A 13201-nucleotide genomic window follows, 5' to 3' on the forward strand; every position below is an offset into this window, starting at 1 on the left:
GATGTTAAATAAATAACAAGCACAAGCAAGTCATACAACCATCATTCCTAGGTTTTAAGGCTTGCATGAGTTCCATAGGTAAGTACCCTCCCCACTGAAGTTTGGTTGGTTCAACCTGTCCTAGAATAGTAACTGGGTTCTAGAAGGATCTCAGATCATCGACCTTTCTTTGGGTCCACTTCAGTGCAACACCAAGTGGTTGACCGAAGCTTTCCTAAAGTCCAATCTCAAAGAGTGTAGCATCGAGTATCAACCAACCTCAGTCGGAACCGAAGTCAGTTATCTCACTACTTTCTAATGGCTAGGATGAGTCAATTAGGGTTCTAGAGGTCTGGTTAATGCTTTGATGACACCACGCGGAAGCCAAATTTTTCCTCAAATAACATGAGGACCATCAGGACAACCAAAGTGTCACATTAACCGTAGCTATCATTTTAACCATTCCAGTATACGCCGGATAGTCGCGATGATCTATTGCTACTTACCTAAGGTACACTAGATCCGGGTGTAGGATCTTTCACTCAAAGCCCCCCTTAAAAGAAGGAAAACATAAATGATATATATATATATATATTTTTTTTTTAAGATGGACCTCTCTTTTTATTCCCCAGCAGAGTCGCCAGTTCTGTCATACGGTGAACTGACTTAGTATGTTTTTAATCGCAATGTCGCGGTTAGCAAGAGTCGCCACCGACTTTTCTTTTATCCCATAAGGAAAGGTGGAAAAGAACAGGAAAGACCTTAATTTTAAATTCTTAGGTTCGGGAGGTACTTTATACGAAGGGAAGGTGTTAGGCACCCCTCGTATCCATGGTTATCCATGGGCTCTTAATTGCTCAATCATTTATGTTTTCTAGGTTTGAAAAAGTGGTTGAGAAATGTATGAAAGATGTTTTGAAAATGAGAAGTTAACTTTGTAATGATTCTTGCATGAATGTATACAAAGTGGTTATCCCTCTTAATTTTAAAGATGGTTTAGAAAAATATAACTTGGCAATGATCCTAGTACGGATGTATGCTAAGTGGTGATTTTCTAAAAAGGATGTTTGAAAGGTGTAAGGTGGGAAAAGTATTTTTTATTATGAATGAGCAATTAAGGTTGTACCTGTCCGAGGTCTTTCCGGGCATTTCCCATCCTTATGAGGGTAAAACTGTCCTTACTATTGAGAAGTAAGTAGTTTTATCCTTGGGATGTTGAAGGGTCATCGTAGGGTCGTCGATCGGTCATTGAAGGCAACAGTTGTGAGGATACCTTAGCATTCGAAGGGACTATCATCATTTAACCGTAGGCTACGCCGAAGGGACATCGAGGGACAAAGTCGTATTTTCGAAGGCAACATCCGTGGGACCATGATTTATTTTATGATGATTTAATCGCAGGGCCATTGCTAAGGGTATCCCCACATTCGCGGGACATGACCGTTATACCGTAGTACCGTAAGGCAGCAAAAAGAGGTCCAAGATCACTTATTTAAAGGTCATGTTTTAAAGTTAAGTAGGTAATGAGGATGAGCCTCCACATTAAAATCAATGCATTAAAATTACATTAAATTAATTATTAAAATTAACACATTAAAATTAATTATTAAAATTAACATATTAAAATTAATTAGGCAATTTAGGGTGAGCCTTCACAATGGTATCCCACAAATAAAGTGGAAGACCTAACGACAATCTTTTCCTGGGACATATGAACCTTTGCAAAATTCAGCAAACGGGTTAGAATACCAAATCGGGGTGTAATCGAAGATTACACCAAAGCAGTGATAGTATCAGGTAAGCAAAGCATAGTTATAGTAAAACAGGTCAGGTGGGCAAGTATCAAAACAGAGCGAAGAAACAGCGGCATCCATTATAACAATTCAAAGTATCCAGGCATACTTAAGTCCACATGCAAACCTCAAATATATTTATGAGTTAAATTATGATGTCACACGCAAGTTAAGAACATAAAGCGATATCGCATGCAAATTGAGAAAATGAAGCTGTAATAATAATGCAAACCTGTTTGCAATCGAATTGCACCCTTGAGTTGGCGAGCCGGATTGAATTGGACGGAGGTAGCTTTGCGGCCGCCGGCTTTTCCTTCAGGGTTTCCTTTAGGGTTACCCGGGGTAAGTTAAACAGTAGTCTTGTAAAACACAATGCCTAAGCTGTTGGAAAAGTAAATGTGCAAAAGCGAAAACGGCTACGGAAAAAGGAATGTGAAAAAAGCCCCCTTTTTAGGTTTTCAAGGTGGCTATTTATATTAGTGTCATTAGGTCATGCATGCTGCCCAAAAAGTCTTCAACGTGCGCATGGATATAGTGGATGCAGGGCCCAACATTCCTCAACGGATCTTCAAGTCTCCGAAGCGTTACCTGCGCCTACAAAGTAGGGGAATGGTGTGACGTTCGTCACACCATGTGTGACGCCCGTCACAGGGGTGTGTTGCGTGACGCTCGTCACACCATGTGTGACGCCCGTCACAGGGCTGTGTTGCGTGACGCTCGTCACGCCCTCTGTGACGTCCGTCACAGGCACAACATTTGTGTCTTGCGCTTTGGGCTGGGCTTTGCTGTTTGGTTCGTTTTCTTTTCTTTTTGCACCCCTTTTCCTCCGCTTCCAAATAAACCACTTTCATATTATCACTGGGTGAGCGTGTAGGCCAGTTTGGGTCATTCGCGAACTGGGCCTTTGTTCCTTTAAGTGTCATAAAATGAGTCGGAGTGCCCTGAAATGTCTTGAAATATTAATGGGCAAATTTTGGGGTATGACACATAGTCATACATCAAATCAGATACAAGTCTCCAGAATCGGGAAAGAAATACAAGCAAAATGAATTTCGTCAACAAGCCTGACGGTAATCCACACAAATGATAAAGCTAGTCTGATGAGGGTCCCACAGATGGCCCTATCTCATCAACCATCTTCGCGAACTCTGCGGCGAACCTGAGCTCGGTATTCTCCTGCTGTAATCTCCCCACCTCTTTCTGGTGAATCTTCATCTGCCTGAAGTAATGATCCCTCTCAACAATGTAGTGATCCCTCTCGGCGATGATCTTTGCTTTCTCCGCTTCCCACTCTGCAGCAAGGACTCTGGCTCTGGCGTCTCTCTGATCTCTCACGAGGATTTGCCTCCTCTTCTCCTCTTCAATGACCTTTGAAGCTCTAGCCAATCTCTCTTTGGTGACGTCGTGCTCCTTTGTTGAAGATGCTAAAGCCTGACTGACCTTCCCATAGTAGGCAGTATCCATCTCAAAGCGCTTTGCTTCCAGGGCATGTCGCTTGTCCTGATCTTCCATCTTCACTCTGATCTCCTGATTAGCCATCTGAACCCGAGCAACAGTCATCTCCAATTCCGCTTTCTCTGCAAGCAACTGATCTCTCTCCCGCTTCATCTCTAGGAACTCATCCATACCAACAGAAGAAGGAGATTCCTCAATCAACGGATACCAAGGATCGACCATGGGAAATGGTAGACAAGTAAGCTCCACTCTCTTACTGAGCCAGTCATCAAACGGAGGAAAAGATCTGTTATTAGCTCTACCCCAAGAAACCTTGCCTTTCCTTTGAATGCTACGCCATGCCTCAGCTACCTGCTTCAACCTGGCCTGATTGCCCTCAGCTGGGAAGTACAAAGTCTCCTGAACCTCACTCTTGAACGGAGGAAGCTCCATAGCGAATCCCATTTGCCTCTTAAGAAGTGTCGGGTTATAATTAATGCAACCCTGAACTCCTATAAGTGGCACATTGGGAAAACCCCTACAACTGCAGATGAAATCCTGTCCAACCCCACTATTGTGAGTCCAAGCTATGTCTTTGGCCCTCAAACCCATCAGCTTGGTCGCCCAATCAACATTTTGGCCAAGCAGAACAAAAGCACCCTTGGTAGGCAAATATCCCATAAACCACTTGTATAGCAACTGAGCGCAACATCGAATCAATCCCCCACGCCGCTTCTCGTTCCTGTTATGGACCGAGTAATAGACATCTCCGATCAAGGTAGGGATATGATTCCTCTGAACAAACAAGCGGATGGCATTAATGTCCACGAAGCTCTTCTGGTTAGGAAACAGAATGATCCCATAAATGCCCGCAGCAATCAAAGCACAGACTGTGTTCCAATTACCCAACTCTGCCTGCTCCTTAGCCTTAGCTTCCAGGAAACTCAGACGAAAACCAGGCAACTTCCCCTTCTCTTTCAGACTCCCCTTAACCACCTCCGGACTCAAATAAAGAGCACGGGAAATCCCACCAATATCAGGCTCTTCCTTTGTAGCATAGAAAGGGACCTGATTCCTGATATGAATGCCCAAGATATCAGCATAATCCTCCATCAGAGGTCCGAGTAAGTAATCTGGGAAGACAAAACATCTCAAACCAGGATCATAGAACTGGAGGAGAGTATGAATGGCGGTCCTGTCTCTGTCAGTGAGTCTGAAAACCATCTTCAAAATACCCCCATACGTCTCACGAAACATCCCCACATGGTCGGGTGCAATCAATGCTATCATATCCTTCAGCCCACCGATCTCTGGGTCAAAGAAACTGTAAGCGACATCGTCCTTCAAACCGGGCCTCATATCTGAGCAGAGAGTCTCTCAACCAGGATCTCGATCAAAATGTCCCTGCATATGGATAAACATGTGTTAGATGCAGGTAAATGCAATATGTAATGATGCTGATGAATGAATGCGATGCATTGTGCCATCCTCCAAGTCATCTGATCATCTGTTGCTCTGAGTCACAGCCCTGATCTCTGAACTGATCACAACCATCTGAAAGAATATGTAGCCACAAATCCGACTCGAGGTTTCCGAAATAAACGGAAGATACATCACCATCATCATCAGACAATCTCTGAGCAGATACCCATAACCATCTCTGAATCGGCCCGGGGAATCCTGAAATAAACGGATCCCCACTGATAAATACACGGACAGCACTCCGGCGTTTCGGAAATAAACGGCCATAAATCCGACTTATAAATAGGACTCTGATCAACTGAACCAAAAGTCACCATCAAAATCACCATCTGAACATGCATCTGTAAGAATCACCCTCCCCTCACAGGTAAATTCTAATCAGGTCATCCTACGGCGGATAATAGCCTCGACAATCGGGCAGAGATACTCAATGGGTTTGCCCTTTCGGGTGTGCCATTGTAGCTCCCTTAAGACCGTCTAAACCAAAGATCCGGGAAATGATCGGTCACCAGAGTCAATAGTTCAAAAGAGGTAACCCAACCAAAGTGGAAAACCCCACTGAGGAAAAGCACTCTCAGATGAACCTCGTCCGGCTTGTGGTATGTCATGTCGCAACAGCATGCCCAACCGGCATGTGAGGAACGTGAGACCACACTAATCCTAGGTGTATACTCGGGCCTGGGTTTTAGCCCCACTCAGAACACCCACCCCAAAACAGAGGAACCACCTGCACAGAGGACGGCAACATGATAGTATGATGCATGCAGACATTAATGCAAATATATACACAATCAGAATAACAAATGCAATAAATAGAACACATGCAACCTAAACTATCCTAGAACGCTAGGAGAGACTCGCTTAGGGAAGATGGACCAGCACAGGTCAACATCTTGTGGCTCCCCAGCAGAGTCGCCAGCTGTCGCATCCGCGAAAAACAACCGGCGGGCTGAAACAAAAACAACACAGAGCCGCCACCGTGCGTTATTTATCCCAAAAGAGGGAAAGGAAACGCTCAGAGTAAACCTGGAAAAAGCATGGTCTCGCGACCAAAGAGAAAGGGTACGGGAGTCGGTTACGCGAGGGGAAGGTATTAGCACCCCTCACGTCCGTCGTACTCGACGGGATCCACACTCTAAAAGAAAGAATAGGTTGCTAAAACGAACATCACACACACACACCGAAGATAACACAGGTGGGGAAAAGGAGGAGAGGGCTCGCTAGGATATCGCATCCTATGCCTACGTATCTCGTCTGGAACGAGAATCAGAGCTGCCGTAGTTCGGCTCACGCACGCCAAACAAGACACACACAAACACGGGCAAACTTGGAACCCGAATGCCAATTGTTGGACTTACATCGGCTTCCGAACCAAACAAACACACTCAGGATACGGACAGCCAATCGCTGGGCTTACATCCATATCCTGACACACAAGAGGGTTAACAAGAAAACACACACAAAAAGGAAAAAAAGTGCCCGGAGAGACCTCGCACGGTCTCCTGCCTATGTACCTCATTTGGTATGAGGATCAGGGCGACGTAGTTCCCCTGAACGGGAAAGAAATTTTAACCAGATACAAAGGGAGACGCACTACTAGGGAGCTGGACTCGAGCCTAGGTGTTATCATGCATCATTGCCCTATGTTATGGTTCTCTATCTACTTGCACAACAGCAAGCTAATCCTAACCAGGAAAAAGCAAGCATGCAAGCATAAGCAAAATAAATCAAACATTTCACATTTAGCACACACTATATCCAGTCAAGTGAGGCTCAAACAAGGGTCAGACTGCCAAGGCAAGTCATCTGTACAAGGGTGGTGTTTAGCTCTTAACCCTGACATTGAGAGTCAGGGTGAAGCTGATGAAAGGTGAGTGAAGATTAGACTTCACAGCTCTTATCCCTGACCAGGGAGAGCTTCAGACAAAGGAGCGTGGGTCCAGAATGGAGGAACCCTTCTACGCTCAAGACTCTGACTCGACTGTGCAACAGCACAAGATCTTGGGTTTGTGTCCCAATGCATCAACACCAGTTGTGTGAGCAGAGGAACGACTCAACAGAATAGTGGGAGATAGATTGCATATCTCTTTGATCCACCAATTGCCTTAATCAAGGTCTTTACCTGCTTGGCACAAAAAGTAAACAAGCATAAACATCGCCTCTTAAGGAGGACTTCAGACAGGTGCCTGGCCAAGTAACAGGCCAGGTCTTCCAGACTACATGGAGAATAGAAATTCTACCTCAATTGGTTTAAAAACCAAGCAACAGCAAGCAAGTTCTCAAGGAACTGTAAGCAACTAAATGTACCTGAAATCAATCAAGTATCATCAGTGCTCAGACAAACCAACAGTAAACAGCAAAAGTCAAACAGTCAATTTGTACAGTCAACACAAGTTAATGCACATAAGTGCAAGCCATGAGCTCAAACTCAAGCATAAAACCCTACAACACAAAGCCAATGTTAGTCATAAACAATTCACAAGTCAATTCAATCAACTTGCAATTTTCTCCTTAAGGCTTTTGCATCTCAACCTGAAAATCCAAACCAAACATGAGAAACTAGACCACTAGGCCAAGCCTAGGGTCCAAAGGGGATGAAAAAATCAAAACAGCAAGTGAAAATTATCCAAAATCACATTCAAACAAATCAAAAGCAAATGCAATTGGTCCCATGCTCATATCATTCACCATTATCATTTTATGCACAAAATAGCATCAAACATGCAATTTGCAACTCCAAATGACCAAACAGAAAGATCTCAATCAAAAGCATACCAAAATAATTCAATTAATTCCACAAAAATTCCAACCTAAACAGGACACATTCAATGAATAGCATATCAATTTTCAGCTCATTTGGATCAATGGAAGTATGGAAATTAAATTCATAAAGTTCAGACAAGTTCAAGCAAGCCAACACATGGTATCCAAACAAACATCAACTTCCAAAAATCATAAAACAGTGACAATACATGATAAATGAATGGGATCAAAACCACAATGACCTATAATGTGTCTAGAATCACTCCACCAAATTTCACATTCATCCAATTAATCATGAGAATTTCACAAGCAAAATACAATCATGTATCACAAAATGTTACAAAATGAGCCAACAGAAGAGAAAATTCCAATCAATTAGGAGATGCAAGCAAAAATTCCAGAAAAATTCTCATGTGATCTCAACATATATATGCTCATTCATACAAAAAATTGGCTCAATTCAACATCCCTAAGCAAGGAAAATAAAATCATGAAATTCATCAAGCTTGGTGTGACACAAATTGTCACACCTCAATTCAAAAATTAATATCTCCTCAACCAAGTGTCCAAAAATTACAAACCACACATGAAAATTACCATCAAAGTGTCCAGAATATGCACAAACAATTTCATCCATTTATTTGAAAGCATCATCATTTTATGAAAGATATGGCATGGCATGTACAAATGTGACACATTCAATCAAACCCTAAGTATTTTAATTTTTTACAAGTGCACAAAAATCATGATTAAATTCTAAACATCATAAGGAGCATCATGAAAAAAACCTCACTCAATTTGGATAAAAAATGAAGCAATTATGATTTTCTAAAGATCAAGCATCAAAAATGGAATTGAAATAAAAAAAATAAGAAATAAGAAATAAAACAAAATAAGCTGATAATGGCATTTCTGTAATATTAAAGCGCCAGGGCAAAACGACGCCGCTTCAATTAGAAGCGTTGGCGCGTTCTCATTGGACGGTGGGCGCGGCAAACGACATATTCAAAATGGAAAGGGAAAAAATGGATCAAACACACTGTTCATCGCGTTCTTCATCACGAACAGTCCAGAAAATCCAGAAAATGAAGAACATCCAATCTCAACCAAAATCAACAAACTTATAATCATTAGAACCGTCTTCCAACAAGGATTAAGGATATGTAAACGATTTCTCCTAATTCTCAACATAGCAACGGGATCGATCCAAAAAAGAAATGCATATCAAACTTCAAATTCAGATTTCTCATTCAATTCTCAACCAAATCAAAAACTATGAACATCATGATGATCTATGTTGAAAGCTCTACAAAAGCCATATAATGATTTACATAATTAAGGAAATCGAATTTGCACCTTATGATGATGGCAGATGCGATTCAGCTTGATTCCACGTACCAATTGCAAAAACAGATGATGCTTATTGATGAGGAAGTTGAATGGAGTGATTAGGCTAGCTCGAAACAGCACCAATTGCAAGAATCTTCAAAACTCCATTGTTGTGCAAGCTTTGGACAGTCCAATTTCTTGAAGATTTTGGCACGAATTCAGCAAAACAGTTACTCACAATTGCTTATGGAGTGTAGATCCAATGAACACGAGCAAGTTTGATGAAGAAATCAACAAGAATTGATGAAAAAAATGTGATGAAGTTTTGGAGAATTTGAGAGAATTGGAGGGAAAAACAGTTAGGTTCTTGAGAAATGGAATGTGATTTGCAATTTCTGTTATGATTAACATTATATACCATCTCCTTAATCCACCTCTTAATCATCATTAGCAAAAATTGGCTTGACTAGTGAAAATGCCACTTTTAGTGAAAGTCCAAAAATGACCTTTGTGAATTGGCAATGTAACAGTAAGATAACAGCTCACACAAGTCATATTTGGCATTTGGAGTGTGGTGGAAGTGGTTTCATGTGCATATCTCTTGTATTTCTCAAAATCACATGTTCACACCAAAAATTCAAAAGAGTCCACTTGAAATTTGACTTTTTGCCTTGACCATTTTTGATGAATTTTGATTATGCAACATGAAAGTACATGTGAAATGGGGTTTGCTCAAAGAAAGATCACCCAAATTGGACATTCCATGTGAAAGTTATGCCACTTTGATTATAGGCATTTTTGGAAAATGAATGGACCATAACTTGTCAACCATACATGGGAAATTCAAGTTCTTGGACTTTTTGGAAAGGTGAGAGCAAGATCTACAACTTTCATGTTGAACAGAATTTCATTTGAAGCTTTTTTGGACATGTAATTTTGTGGTGAAAAACTTTCCATTTTTGGAAACTTCCATTACAAGTCACTTTCTATTTTTGGCAACTTTTTGTCTGACTTTATTTTCTTCATTCTTGATGTTTGAAATGTCAAATGAAACTTGTTTCAACATGAATGAAGTGTATCCAACTCTCTCCCACCTCCAAATCCATAAAATCAAGCACAGTTGACCACAGTTGACTTTTTCAATTGATAGATGAATTTGGCCATGCACTGATCAAGTTGAGCCTCAAACTTCTGATGAAATGGCTCAAAGATGATACCCTAGCCTCCATAAACTCAATATAGTCACATGATGATCCCCATATCCATTGTAGACCCCATCTCCTTGCCATGTCCTGATTGGCCCAATGCAACTGATTAGGGTTGACCAGTGGTCAAAACCCTAATCTCAAGGTACCTGATCAATCTCTTGAATCTTCTGGATAATAACAAAACCATGATGATGATGATGTATCATTTCAACCAAGATGAAGACCAATCTCCTTGAGAAATCATGAAACCCTAATTTGAATCACACACCCTCAGATGGCTAATGATCCAGTCCATTCAATCAATGAAAACCCTCAGCTTGAATCCCAACCTCTTATCTTCTGACCAAGACTTTTGAGGGATGACTTGCACAATGTAACCACATGATATGCAAATATGCAATGCCTAATGACCTAAGAAATGCAATGTAATATGTTAAGCTAGTCCCCAGAGAGGAGGGCAAATTTTGAGGTGTTACAATTATACTCTTCATCAGAACCCCATCTTCCTGTTAATGCAGTCACATGATTTACAACTGATAAGATGAAACTATATCACATTCTTGGACTCGATTTAATTATATTATATTATTGTTCGCTTCAATTTATTTCATTTTATTCGATACTACTGGGTATTTTTCCTTCTATTTATCTCAGGTAGCTTATTTGAAGCATAAGTGAAAAAGGAAGAAAAGGAGGTGCAAAAAGAAATGAAGAGAAGAAATTTCACCTAAGCCCAACCCAAAAATACAAGCCATGAACGCTGAGCCTGTGACGAGCGTCACGCCCTGTTGCCTTGTGTTACGAGCGTAACACATGGTGTGACGGACGTCACACCATTCTCCTATATTTTTGGCTTCAGAAGCGCAACAGAGGCACGTTGAAGCCTATTGTTACGCTTGACCCTTGGAACCTTAAGACCATTTTACGGAAAGGACTTTTGGAAACCGTTACAGGGTAGACTAGTATAAATAGTCACCTCCTTCCAACCCTAAAGCTCTCTCTGCTTCGTTCAATTTTTCTCTTCCAGCCGTACAAGCATACTTTACAGCATTACCTTTTTACAGTTTTTACTTTATTTGCAATTTTTATTTTATTTTCCAATCAATCTTTCAGCACTTAATTAATTTTTCACACAATAGTTTCTACACCGGAAATTATTGTGTATCTTTTACTGGATCTAACCTTACGTTAGACCCTAGATTTTTATTCCTTCACTTTTATTTTCCTGTCCGATTGAAGAATTCAAGAACAAATCCAACCGGTCTGTGGTGGAGTGTTCAAGATTGCTATTAATTATTCAGGTTCTTTAATTATTGTTTGAATTTATATATGCCCTGCATTATTGTTTATTTATATTGTTTGCCTGAGATGGATTTATTTAAGCATGATGATTGTTTAGATCTATTTAGCATGTCCGGCTAATTTATTTAGGTATCGGTATGTAAAGTAAGCGGAATGAAGGAATCAAAACTAAGTTGGTTTAATTACGTTTAAAAATAAAATCACTCTTTTTATGGTCTCAATTTACAGGTTTAATACCAAGGTTTTTGTACGAGAGTAAAAGACTAAAGAAGTTAAAATCAATAGAGCGAAAGTTTGAGTTTTTAACTGGACAGTGTAAATTGGACATTAATTCTAGATCAGGGCGAAAGCAATTTTTAGAGTTAATTAAATTCTAATCTTTTTCAAAAATTATTTTTAAAAGTTGGATGTGAGGACGAGAGTTAAGCATTTGAATTTAATTATATAATCTAAGTCAATAGAGCGAGAGTTTGAGACGAGGGTGTTTAAAACGATTAGTATTTTCTTAAAAAGAGTTTCTATAGATTCTATTGTTTTCAAAAAGTGATTTTGGACTTAACCAATAAGTGACAGCTACGTTAATATAAAGTCATAGTCTATTCAACAGAGCGAGAGTTTGAGAAAAGACTTTTAATCAATAGTGTCCACTGAAAAGATTTATTTTAAAACCAAGAAACCAACGAAGAATTGATTCCCTAATTACGACGAACTACATACTGATATCCGCTTAATTGATATTTAACCTAGATCTTATTTTAGTTTTAACTTTTCCCCAAAACAACCAAAGTATCATCCGCCTTAGCTTTACGAAGTAACCTTAGAAAATGGTATATCGATTCATAAGTCCCTGTGGGATCGATATCTTTTAAAACTACGCGATAGAACTGTGCACTTGCAGTTAGTACCCCAATCGACTCATAAAGTCGCGATCAAGTTTTTGGCGCCGTTGCTGGGGACTTTTATTTAGTCGATATCGTAACTCTTCTGTTACGCTGTAGAGACTAAGGCATTTTTATTTTTCTTTTTTCTTTCGTTGATTTGTATGCCACACACTCGCTCACAAGGCGAGCCGTTTTACTTACGAATCAACGACATCGAACTATATCTCCGAGTCTTACGACGAATTCGGGAATATCGTGCTCCAAACAATCTCCCTCCTATCGACGTGCCCGACCTCAAAAATCTTCTTCCTTCGCCTATACCCGAGATGGCAGAACCAGCTCGTGCTCTTCGAGATTATGCCGCTCCATCGCAAGATGAGCCGCATTCGAGTATTGCTCCACCCGCAATCGAAGCAAACAACTTCGAACTTAAACCTTCGCTGCTACAAGCAGTGCAACAAAATCAATTCTCTGGAAATCCCACCGAGGATCCAAACCTTCATTTATCCGTATTTGTCCAATACGCTGATACTGTTAAAGTTATTGGTGTTACTTCAGAGGCAATTCGACTTCGTCTCTTTCCTTTCTCGTTAAGAGATAAAGCTAGAAGATGGCTACAATCTCTTCCTTCCAACTCAGTCACCACATGGAACGAGTTGAAGAAAGTCTTTCTCGCCCGATATTTTCCTCCAAGCAAAACAGCTATGTTGAGAGCCCAGATAAATGGATTTAAACAGAAAGATAACGAGTCTCTTTTCGAAGCATGGGAAAGATACAAAGACATGATGAGGCTTTGTCCATACCATGGTTTAGAGGACTGGTTAGCAATTCACACCTTCTATAATGGTCTCTTATACAACACAAGGTTAAGAATAGACGTCGCCGCAGGTGGTGCACTTATGGATAAACCTTATGCCGATGCTTATCAACTTATCGAAAGCATGGCCCAAAACCATTATCAGTGGGGAAGCGATCGAACAATGGTAGAGAAACCTCAAACGAAAAGTGGCATGTACGAGATAAGTAGTCT

The 13201-nt window shown here is 40.6% G+C and overlaps 1 non-coding gene across 1 annotated transcript; it reads right to left on the reverse strand.

Moving 5' to 3' along the window:
- Positions 1–12875: 12875 nt before the first annotated feature.
- On the reverse strand, positions 12876–12982 carry LOC127109220 (small nucleolar RNA R71). The gene has a single exon (XR_007796557.1). It is a non-coding gene; the product is annotated as a small nucleolar RNA R71 (small nucleolar RNA).
- Positions 12983–13201: the final 219 nt, after the last annotated feature.

This window comes from Lathyrus oleraceus, chromosome 7 (genome assembly GCF_024323335.1).
Source record: "Lathyrus oleraceus cultivar Zhongwan6 chromosome 7, CAAS_Psat_ZW6_1.0, whole genome shotgun sequence".
Taxonomy (NCBI): domain Eukaryota; kingdom Viridiplantae; phylum Streptophyta; class Magnoliopsida; order Fabales; family Fabaceae; genus Lathyrus; species Lathyrus oleraceus.